The sequence below is a fragment of the Equus asinus genome, chromosome 10, assembly GCF_041296235.1.
Source record: "Equus asinus isolate D_3611 breed Donkey chromosome 10, EquAss-T2T_v2, whole genome shotgun sequence".
In the NCBI taxonomy this organism is placed as follows: domain Eukaryota; kingdom Metazoa; phylum Chordata; class Mammalia; order Perissodactyla; family Equidae; genus Equus; species Equus asinus.
In genome coordinates this window covers 45,096,467-45,107,809 of record NC_091799.1, presented here as the reverse complement: position 1 = coordinate 45,107,809, position 11,343 = coordinate 45,096,467, and the positions used below count along the sequence as shown (strand labels likewise).

General features: G+C 41.3%; 1 pseudogene; it reads right to left on the bottom strand.

Moving 5' to 3' along the window:
- Positions 1–272: 272 nt before the first annotated feature.
- LOC106833674 (olfactory receptor 2S2-like) lies at positions 273–1,258 on the bottom strand (annotated as a pseudogene).
- Between the last annotated feature and the right edge of the window lie 10,085 nt (positions 1,259–11,343).

Sequence of the window (11,343 nt, the reverse complement as noted above, 5' to 3'; positions counted from 1 at the left end):
AAACTAGAGCTTTTCATTAGTTAAACAATAAAACTTGAAGAGTTACTTTCCCTGACATCAATTTGCTCAGTATCCATCACAGAGAATGAGAACTATAGAATAGGCAAACAAGAATATACTTTTGTAGAACTGCTTATAGAAAAAGGCAGAAAAAGTACCATTAAATGCTTCCTGTTCACACAGAGCCCTTCTATGTAAGAGGCTTATGTAAAATTAGATTTAGCTATGTAAACTTTGATGAAGTTGGCCCTTCATCTTATCCTCTGAGACCCTCAGATGAGAGAAACCAGGGAGTACAGAACCGTTGATGCCCCACCCCCATCACTAGGGAGAGCTTTTACTAGGTTCCTCACAGCAGCCTTCACATTCTTGCTCCTCAGGCTGTAGATGCTGGGATCCCACAGAAGAGGGAGGAGAGCTTGTCTGAAAGATCTTCTTTGTCTGCCCCCAGTGGATCCTTGGACTTGGGCTTCCTGTACATGAAGAGGATGGTTCCATAGAACATGACCACAGTTGTGAGGTGCACAGAGCAGGCGGAAGTCTTTTTCCTCTCCTCAGCTGAGGGGATCCTCAGGATAGTATCAACAATGAACAAACCGGAGAAATAGGTGAACAGAACTGGAACTCCCAGGAAGATCACATTGGCCACCGCCATACCGATCACATTGATGGAGATGTCGTCCTCACAGGCCAACTTCAGGACAGCGAGGATCTCACAGGAGAAGTGGTTAATGACATTGTCTCCACAGAAGGCAGCAGAATTGTCAAGGATGTGTGTATCACAGAAGCAACATCACCAATGGCCCAGGAGCTGGCAGCCATGGGCACGTATGCAGCCTTGCTCATGACCATGGGGTATCTAAGGGAATTGCAGATGGCCACATAGCGATCAAATGCCATCATGCTCAGGAGCACACACTCTGTGGCTCCCATAGCAAAGGAGAGAAACATCTGCATGGCACAGGCTGAGAAGGAGATGGTTTCCTGGGGGTCAGAAAGCTGTCAAGAATGAGGGAGACTGAGGAGGATGTGTGGTGGATGTCCACATAAGGGAAGAGAGGTTCCCCAGGAAGAAGTACATGGGTGTGTGCAGGTGGGAGTCAAGGGTGGTTACCAAGATGAGGACCCTGTTGCCCAGAAGCATCACCAGGTACATTGACAGGATGAACACGAAGAACATTTTCTCCAGCTTTGGATGGGCTGAGAGGCCCAGTAGAATGAACTCCACAACTGGGGAGGTCCGGTTGGACCTGTCCATGGTACATCTGCTCTGTCATCTACAGCAACTCAGAAAGCCAACTTCATGATTCTCTGATGCCTTAAGTGGCAAGAAAGCCAGTGAAGAAACTTGCTTTGCTGAGCAAGTGGAGAACGGCTCTGGTAATCTGGGCGTTGTCTGTGTTGTTTTAAGTAAAATGCAGAGAATTCATTCAAAATCTATTTTTTGATATTTGGCTTCCCATAGAGATGTTTGAAATGTCACTTGACTGGATTTGATTTTCCTAATCACGTTCAAGATAGACGTCATACATGAAAAACTAAAACAATTGGACTTAATAGACATATATAGATCACTCCACCCTGAAAGAGCTGAATACACATTCTTCTCAAGTGCACATGGAACATTCTCTAGGATAGACCATATGTTGGGAAACAAGGCAAGCCTCTACAAATTAAAAAAAATTGAAATAATAACAAGCATCTTCTCAGATCATAGTGCTATAAGGCTAGAAATTAATTACAAGAAAAAAGCTGAGAAAGGCACAAAGATGTGGAGACTAAACAACACACTACTGAACAAGCAATTGATCATTGAAGAAATTAAAGAAGAAATAAAAAAATAGCTGGAAACAAATGAAAATGATAGCATGCCATACCAACTTATATGGGATACAGCAAAAGCTGTATTAAGAGGAAAATTCATCGCAACACAGGCACATCTTAACAAACAAGAAAAATCCCAAATAAGCAACTTTAAAGCACACCTAACTGAACTAGAGAAAAAAGAACAAGTGAAGCCCAAAGTCAGCAGAAGGAGAGAAATAATAAAAATCAGAGCAGAAATAAATACTATTGAAATGAAAAAGGCAGTAGAAAGGATCAATGAGACAAAGAGCTGTTTTTTTGAGAAGATAAATAAAATTGACAAACCACTAGCCAGACTTACAAAGAAAACAAGGGAGAAAGCTCAAACAAAATCAGAAATGAGCGAGGAGAAATAACAACAGACTCTGCAGGAATACAACAGATTATAAGAGAATACTACAAAAAACTATATGCCAACAGAATGGATAACCTAGAGGAAATGGATAAATTCTTGGACTCCTACAATCTCCCAAAGCTCACTCAAGAAGAGGCAGACAATTTGAACAGACCAATCACAAGGAAAGAGATTGAAACAGCAATCAAAAACATCCCAAAGAATAAAACCCCAGGACCAGATGGCTTTCCTGGGGAATTCTACCAAACGTTCAGAGAGGATTTAATACCTGTCCTTTTCAAGCTATTCCAAAAAATTAGGGAGGATGGAACACTTCCTAACACATTCTATGAGGCCAACATCACGCTGATACCAAAACCTGACAAGGACACCACAAAAAAAGAGAACTACAGGCCAATATCACTGATGAACATAGATGCAAAAATTCTAAACAAAATTTTGGCAATCAGAATTCAGCAATTCATCAAAAGAATCATACATCAGGATCAGGTGGGATTCATACCAGGGACACAGGGATGGTTCAACATCCACAAATCAATCAACGTGATACACCACATCAACAAACTGAGGAATAAAAACCACATGATCATCTCAATAGATGCAGAGAAGGCATTTGACAAGATCCAACAGCCATTTATGATAAAAACTCTGAACAAAATGGGCATAGAAGGAAACTACCTCAACATAATAAAGGCCATATACGACAAACCCATAGCCAACATCATACTCAATGGGCAAAAACTGAACCCCATCCCCCTGAAAACAGGAACGAGACAAGGATGCCCTCTATCACCACTCTTATTTAACATAGTACTGGAGGTCCTGGCCAGAGCAATCAGGCAAGAAAAAGGAATAAAAGGAATCCAAATAGGGAGGGAAGAAGTGAAACTTTCGCTGTTTGCAGACGACATGATCTTATATATAGAAAACCCCAAAGAATACATTGGAAAACTGTTAGAAGTAATCAACAACTACAGCAAAGTTGCAAGGTATAAAATCAATTTGCATAAATCAGTAGCATTTCTATACTCCAGTAATGAACCAACAGAAAAAGAACTCAAGAATACAATACCATTCACAATCTCAACAAAAAGAATAAAATACCTTGGGGTAAATTTAACTAAGGAAGTGAAGGACCTATATAATGAAAATTACAAGGCCTTTCTGACAGAATTGGATGGCGACATAAGGAGATGGAAAGACATTCCATGTACATGGATTGGAAGAATAAACATAGTTAAAATGTCCGTTCTACCTAAAGCAATCTACAGATTCAACGCCATCCCAATCAGAATCCCAATGACATTCTTTACAGAATTAAAACAAAGAATCCTAAAATTCATATGGGGCAACAAAAGACCCCGAATTTCTAAAGCAATCCTGAGAAAAAAGAACAAAACGGGAGGCATCACAATCCCTGACTTCAAAACATACTACAAAGCTACAGTAATCAAAACAGCATGGTACTGGTACAAAAACAGGTGCACAGATCAATGGAACTGAATTGAAAGCCCAGAAATAAAACCACACATCTATGGACAGCTTATTTTTGACAAAGGAGCTGAGGGCATACAATGGAGAAAAGAAAGTCTTTTCAACAAATGGTGCTGGGAAAACTGGAAAGCCACATGTAAAAGAATGAAAATTGACCATTCTTTTTCACCATTCACCAAAATAAACTCAAAATGGATTAAAGACCTGAAGGTGAGACCTGAAACCATAAGGCTTCTGGAAGAAAACGTAGGCAGTACACTCTTCGACATCAGTATTAAAAGGATCTTTTCGGACACCATGCCTTCTCAGAGAAGGGAAACAATAGAAAGAATAAACAAATGGGACTTCATCAGATTAAAGAGCTTCTTCAAGGCAAATGAAAACAGGATTGAAACAAAAAACAACCCACTAACTGGGAAAAAATATTTGCAAGTCATATATCTGACAAAGGCTTAATATCCATAATATATAAAGAACTCTCGCAACTCAACCACAAAACATCAAACAACCCAATCAAAAAATGGGCTGGAGACATGAACAGACATTTCTCCAAAGAAGATATACTGATGGCCAATAGGCACATGAAAAGATGCTCATCATCGCTGATCATCAGGGAAATGCAAATCAAAACTACACTAAGATATCACCTTACACCCGTTAGAATGACAAAAATATCTAAAACTAATAGCAACAAATGTTGGAGAGGTTGTGGAGAAAAAGGAACCCTCATACACTGCTGGTGGGAATGCAAATTGGTGCAGCCACTATGGAAAACAGTATGGAGATTCCTCAAAAAACTAAAAATAGAACTACCATACGGTCCAGCCATCCCACTACTGGGTATTTATCCAAAGAGCTTGAAGTCAGCAATCCCAAAAGTCCTGTGCACCCCAATGTTTATTGCAGCACTGTTTACAATAGCCAAGACGTGGAAGCAACCTAAGTGCCCAGCAACAGACGAATGGATAAAGAAGATGTGGTACATATATACAATGGAATACTACTCAGCTGCAAAACAGAACAAAATCATTCCATTTGCAATAACGTGGATGGACCTTGACAGAATTATGTTAAGTGATATAAGCCAGCGAGAGAAAGATAATCTGTGTATGACTCCACTCATATGAGGAATTTAAAATTATGGACCAAGAACAGTTTAGTGGATACCAGGGGAAAGGGGGGGGGGGGGCGGGTAGGCACAAAGGGTGAAGTGGTGCACCTACAACATGACTGACAAACATTAATGTACAATTGAAATTTCACAAGATTGTAACCTATCAATAACTCAATAAAAAAAAGAATGAGAAATATAAAATAAATAAATAAATAAATAAATAAAGATAGACGTCATACATTTACTTCAAGTTACATCACGTGTTGCTGATTCATTTTAATCTATTTTGTGAGCAGTGCTGTACTCCATTTGTATGTTTTCCCCCCGTTGGGGCATAGAACTACTAGAAATAACTGATCTTCATCCTCAATTCCTGACCATTCCCCTCTCCAAGTACTGTGGGATTCTACCTTCCTCCTCTTTACGATTCTCTCTGACAATCCACAGGCCACTGGGCTGGTCATTCATTCACTCCTTCACTCACCTGCCAGTCTCCTCTGGAGCACTAACCAAAGAACTGGCCTTGCCGGTCACTCGGTGCATGGGAATCACTCAGTCCCCTTTCCTCTCTGGGCCTCTGTTTCCTAATGTTCACTCTGGAATGCATTATTTTTAGAGGTCTTCCGTCCTAGGGACTAACTGATCTCATGAATTTCTCGCTCTTGGACTTTTGTGTCTCACCACTGAAAGGTCCGTTTCCCTTTCCTCCAAATTCTCCCCAGGCCACTGAGTCAGAAGGGATGAAGCTGGAATGTGGCTGGCCCACAGGAATTTACATATTCCTTTAAAAGTGCTGTCTTACGTCTTTCATAAGAAAATCACCTCTCTGTGGTCTGGAAATAGTCCAGAGGCCGAAAGTAGCCAATCCAGTCTGAAAGTGGCGGCCAGCGGAGTTAGCACCTGAAACAGGTGAAAGCTAAGTTTTCTTGTCTTCATTCTGTGTCTGGGTAAAATCCACAAAGGACTGTCTGTTGTACATATGAAGCCATTTAAATCCCACCCTGCTAATGGGGTTATTCCAGTCCCTGAAGGGATTTAAAGTTTAGAAATTGAAGTGACAAAGTTTAGAAACTTTTTGTACATCTGGGATTATGTCCCCAGGATCCAGTTATTCTGAGGTCCTTCCAAAAGCATCCCTCCCCTCCGTCTCTTTGTACCATCTCCTGGCTATTGGAAAGCAGCCGAGAGGAAGAGTCATCCCGGCCTGGCCAGAACTAACGCGAACCCCCCACGGGTGAGAACTCTCAGCAGAACCCACGATAGGCCCGGCCGAATGTGAAACCCACTGCTCAGGACGAGTGCCTGCAGCTCAGTACCCCTAGCCATTTCCAATCCAGGACATCAAGGTTAGACAAAAGCAGGTGTCCTAGAAGGTCCCCTATTCTGTGTCCCATCAAATAGATTCTGAGCTCCTACCCTAGGCCAGGTCTTTAAAAGGCATTGGGAGAGTCATAAATGAATCTGGTCCTGCCTCCTGCCGTGAGAGTTTCACAGGTTTAGCAGCCATGGGCTTGAAAAAGGACTGTTGATCACAGAGGTGATGTCCTGTTGTTTGAAGTTTTTCGTTTTTGTTTTTTGTTTTGTTTTGAGATTGGCACCTGAACTAACATCTGTTGCCAACTTTCATGGGGTTTTTTGTTTTTTTCTTCCTCTTCTCCCCAAAACCCCCCAGTATAGTTGTATATTCTAGTTGTAGGTCCTTCTGGTTGTGCTACGCGGGATGCTCCCTCAGCATGACTTGATGAGCGGTGCCATCTCTGTGCTCAGGATCCGAGCTGGTGAAACCCTGGGCCACTGAAGCAGAGCATGTGAACTTAACCACTAGGCCATGGGGCTGGCCCCTGAAGTCTTTCTTACGTGCATGTGATGAGTACCCTGTATCTGTGCTTCTGTGAGATCATGGCTGCTTTACCATTGGGTTCTGGTAACCTCTACTTCTAGGATCCAAACTGAGAGCTGTGACTGCCCAGGCTGCAGCCAGAAGCGTCTTACACCTGGCCACTGTTTTCTGACATGCTTTGGTTTCTTAACGACATTCTAGCTCTCCCCTTCTCATTAAATACTAATACTGGGGATGATGGTTGGCGCATGTGTCAAGCTCTCATTCCACAGATATCTTTGGTGTACCAGAGGAGCTTGCCCAGTGTCAGGAACAAATATAAGACTTAGGCAATTTCTCCCACTTCCTCCACAAATGAAACATACCTGTCTGGTGCACTGGCTTCTAAAAATCTTTGATCAAATATATGCCACATTTCGGTCATAAATCATTACGCCTTGCATTGATTTTTTCTTTCTGTGAACTAGATTATACATAAAGAAGACTGCAAAAAGTATATGTGTAATATTTAAGGAAAAAAAGATACAGATGATGAACCCCCCCAAGGTTAAGAATTAGAACATTTTAGTACCTCAGAATCACCTCTTATTTCTCTCCCCAATTATAGTTCCTTCTTCCCTCTCTTTCAGAGATGTGCCTTATTCTGATTTTCATGGAAATCCTTTTAACCTAAGCAGAATCTTAACAATCCCCATCTCACTCCATGATTCCCGTCCTGTGGTGATTCTGTCAAATAATAACCTAGGTGCTGCCGTGAGGGGATTTTGTCAATGTAATCAAAGTCTCCAGTCAGTTGACTTTAAGATTAGAAGATTATCCAGGTGGGCCTGACCCAATCAGGTTAGACCTTTAAAAGCAGAGTTTTCTCAGGCTGGTAGCAGAAGGAGAAGTCAGATTCTAAGCATGGGAAGGATTCCATGGATGGAGGGGGCCACAAACAAGCATCAGAGAACTGCCACAAGAAGCCTAGAATGACCCCTGCCAACAGCCAGCCAGGAAACTGGGACCATAGTCAAACCACCCCAGGGAACTGAATTCCTCCAACAAGCTGAATGAGCTTGGAAGTGGATTTTTTCTCAGAACCCAACCAAGCCAACCCAGACTTCTCACTTACAGAACTGTTAGGTAATGTTTGGGTGTTGTTTTAAGCTGCTAATTTTGTGGCAGCTTGTAACACAGCAACAGAAAACAAAAATACGTTCTATTGATATCCTTCACAGTTTTACCACCACCTATAAATGTATCAGTGTCCAATGCATTGTTCCACCTTGAAAAACTGAATAACAATTACAAACCTAGCTTTTCAAAGAAAGGGAAAAATTGCCATTATTTGGGGGAAGACATCTGAGAATATAAGCTGATGGTTTTGATAGCCTCTTCCGGGTCGGTCAGGCTGGGCTGTACCAGGTACCAGATATCTGGCAGAAATGCCATCAGAGAGAATGGGTTGCTTTATGTTTTCTGCTTCTAAGCTCTCACTGTGGCCCACTTCCCACTCTTGGGAACAGGCCAAAGCAGAATATTTATGTGGGGTGAAATGAGTGTCCTCAGCCAACCCAAGCAGCAAGGCATGGAGAGAGAGAAGGGGGAATTTTCTCAATGGATGGTCAACATAAGGCAAGTACAGGAAGGACTGTCAGAGACTCAAACCAATGTTCCAGCTTGAAGGCAGTCAGGCAGGAGTGGTTCTCTCTTACTCAGCCTTGTTGTTTTCAGGCCTTCAGCTGATTGGAGGAGGCCCACCTGCATTAGGAAGCAATCTGCTTTACGAAGTCTACAGATTCAAATATTAATCTCATCTAGAAAGACTCTCACAGCCACACCCAGAATAATATTTGACTGAACATCTAGGCACATAATGGCCCAGTCAAGTTGACACACAACATTAACCACCACAGTGGGGTGTGGAATTCTAGGAACTTATTGGAAATCACCTTGCTTCTGAATTTGAAGGTACTGCTGGTGCAAAGGCAAAAGTCATTCTGATTCTTGATCCTTTAGTAAAAGGAAACCTCATTTAAAATGGAGTCAGGAGGCCAGAAGGGGAACCTCTCATGCAGTACCACTTGAGGTCAATTACAGGAAAGATGGTCAATTACAGGAAAGATTGTCCATTACAGACCCCAACAGAAAGAAGTCCTCAACAGGAAGAATGTCAAGAACAGATTCCAACAGGAAGAGATATACAGTCCATCCGCAACAAGAAATCGACTACCCCAGCAACTCAGCCAATGAGAAACCGTCACCACCCTGAACTCTGGCTTTCCATCAATGGGCTTTTATTCAAAACAACCCCTCCCAACTTCTCCCTTTTTCTCTGTAACATTGCTGTCCTTTGTTTGCTGGACTTGCCTATGGCTGTTGCTATAGCCTGCTTGTCCTGAATTGCAATTCTTTGCTGTTCCTGAATAAACTCATTTTGCTGGTAAAATAAGTGGCTGCTTTATTTTTTTAAGTTAGTATAATTTGGTGTCAAAAAAGTGGGATCCAAAGAAGCCCCCAAACGACTCTGAGGCTGGTGAGCAAACAGATACCACTACCCACACATAGAGCCCACTGAGTTCACAGCTTTCTCACTGACCCTAGAGTTTAAGGGTAAATTTCATCCTGGATTGGAGCTCCACTCTCCAGGCTTTATTCACAATCTGTTTTATAAAGGCTTCATCCTTTCCGTATAAGGGCTTTGTCGTTTCTGCAAGTAGTTGTTTGGCCTTTGGTCCATTTTCTTTTGGAACCGGGCTGCTCCTGTTGGAACTGTGCTGTTCAGCTTTTGGCCTGACTGCTTTTGGAATTGGGCTGTTCCTACTGTGACTGTCTGCTGGTATTTTGCCTGCTGGCTATTGAGGAATTTTTCTTTTGCTTAAGAAAAAAACCAAAAAACTTCTGAGAAATGGGATCCCAGTCATCTAAATGCTTTCAGGACGCCTCCTGCTTCAGTGACCCTGGCTGGTTTTATGTTTAAAAACTATGGCCCATCTTCATATGCATTTTTAACTAAATGGACCAACTTAACCAAAAGTAATTTAGAACACCAATGGCCGTTGTGGGGAACTTTTGAACCCCTCAAACTTACCTTTCTTAAAACTGAATTGGACAGCCATGGCTCTAAAATTGTCAAAACTGAATAGGATGTCTATTTTGAGGCTTCCAGTGCTAACAGGAGTCTAAAATTGCCTCTCTGAAAAGTACAATTTCTAAATTAACTGAGGCAAGCAGACAATTAAAGAAAGACAAAAAGGCTTCTGAGGCCTCTCTTCCCCCTCCCCCCTAATTAAGAGCCCCACTTCTGGCACCATCCCTGGCGACTGCAGATTCTCTTGCCAGTGAATCAAGACTAATTTTCTTTTTGCTGTTGATGAAAACACATTATCTAAAACTTACTGTGAGGACTTAGGTTATGAGAATTTGCAAAACCAAGTCTGGGTCTTAGCTCACCTCTGTAGTACACCCCTGGTTCTCTGCTTTTTTTTCTGCATTCTTAGCCCTCCAATTTTATTATGTTCATTTGTTTTCTATTTCTGTTTGTCCTGTTCTAGTATCTGTTTCTGTTTATTGAAGTTTCCTGGCAAATCATTTATTCTGTTCAAAAAGGGAGAAAACATGATTCCCAGTGTTTTGGAACCGCTGTTGGAAAACAGGGTCCCTCACAAATAGGTGTTTTACGGAATCCAAGGGCAAGATACGTTCCACCCGGTTTAGGACCAGAATCTGGTACCTTTCTGGAAAAAGTGGGTAAACTGTTAAATAATTTGAAATTGTAATGGCGATCCTAGGGAATCTTTGACTTAGATAAATTCACCTTAAAGGGAACTTTTAAAAGAGAGAAACTCAAACCTCTCAGACACCTTAGAATGCATTCTTTGATTGGTATACCGAAATTTCTAAAAGACAAAATGACTCCAAAACAACAGCTAAAAGGATCCTTACAGGAAAAAAAAAATACACAAAACTTTGGCTATCTGAGCAGGTAAACTTAACTTAGTCAATCTGCAAGAAACAGAATATAGGTACAACTATTCCTTTTGAATTTTTGTCCAAGGCTATAAGATCTCTGTGCCTATCTGTATGTTATATATGTCCATGTATGTGTGTGGGATTTTTCTACTTTTGGACTGTATTGCAAAAATTAATTTATAAAAAGAGCACTATTTAATTGGCAGGGAAAAAAAACCCTAAGTGCTTATATAAATTAGATTTTCAGAAACATAATAGAAACTAATCCAAATGCTTTTCAGGTTCACTGGATCTGGGAAAACATTTGGAAGTAAAGCCAGCTTAAGTTTGTTGGTTTAATTAATACAGACATGTCTTTAGAGTTAGCAACATTAAGTATAATGCTTTTTTTAATTGAGTTCATAATAGTTCACAACATTGTGAAATTTCAATTGCACATTATTACTTTTCCATCACCGTATAAGTTCTCCCCTTCACCCCCTGTGCCCACTCCCCAACCCCCTTCCCCCAGTAAGCACTGAACTGGACTCTTTGTCAGTGCATTTGTTTATCTTCCACACGTGAATCAAATCATATGGTGTTTGCCTTTCTCTGTCTGGCTTATTTTGCTTAACATGATACCCTCCAGATCCATCCATGATGTTGTGAATGGGAGAATACTGTCTTTTTTATGGCTGATTAATATTCCATTGTATATATATACCACATCTTCTTTATCCT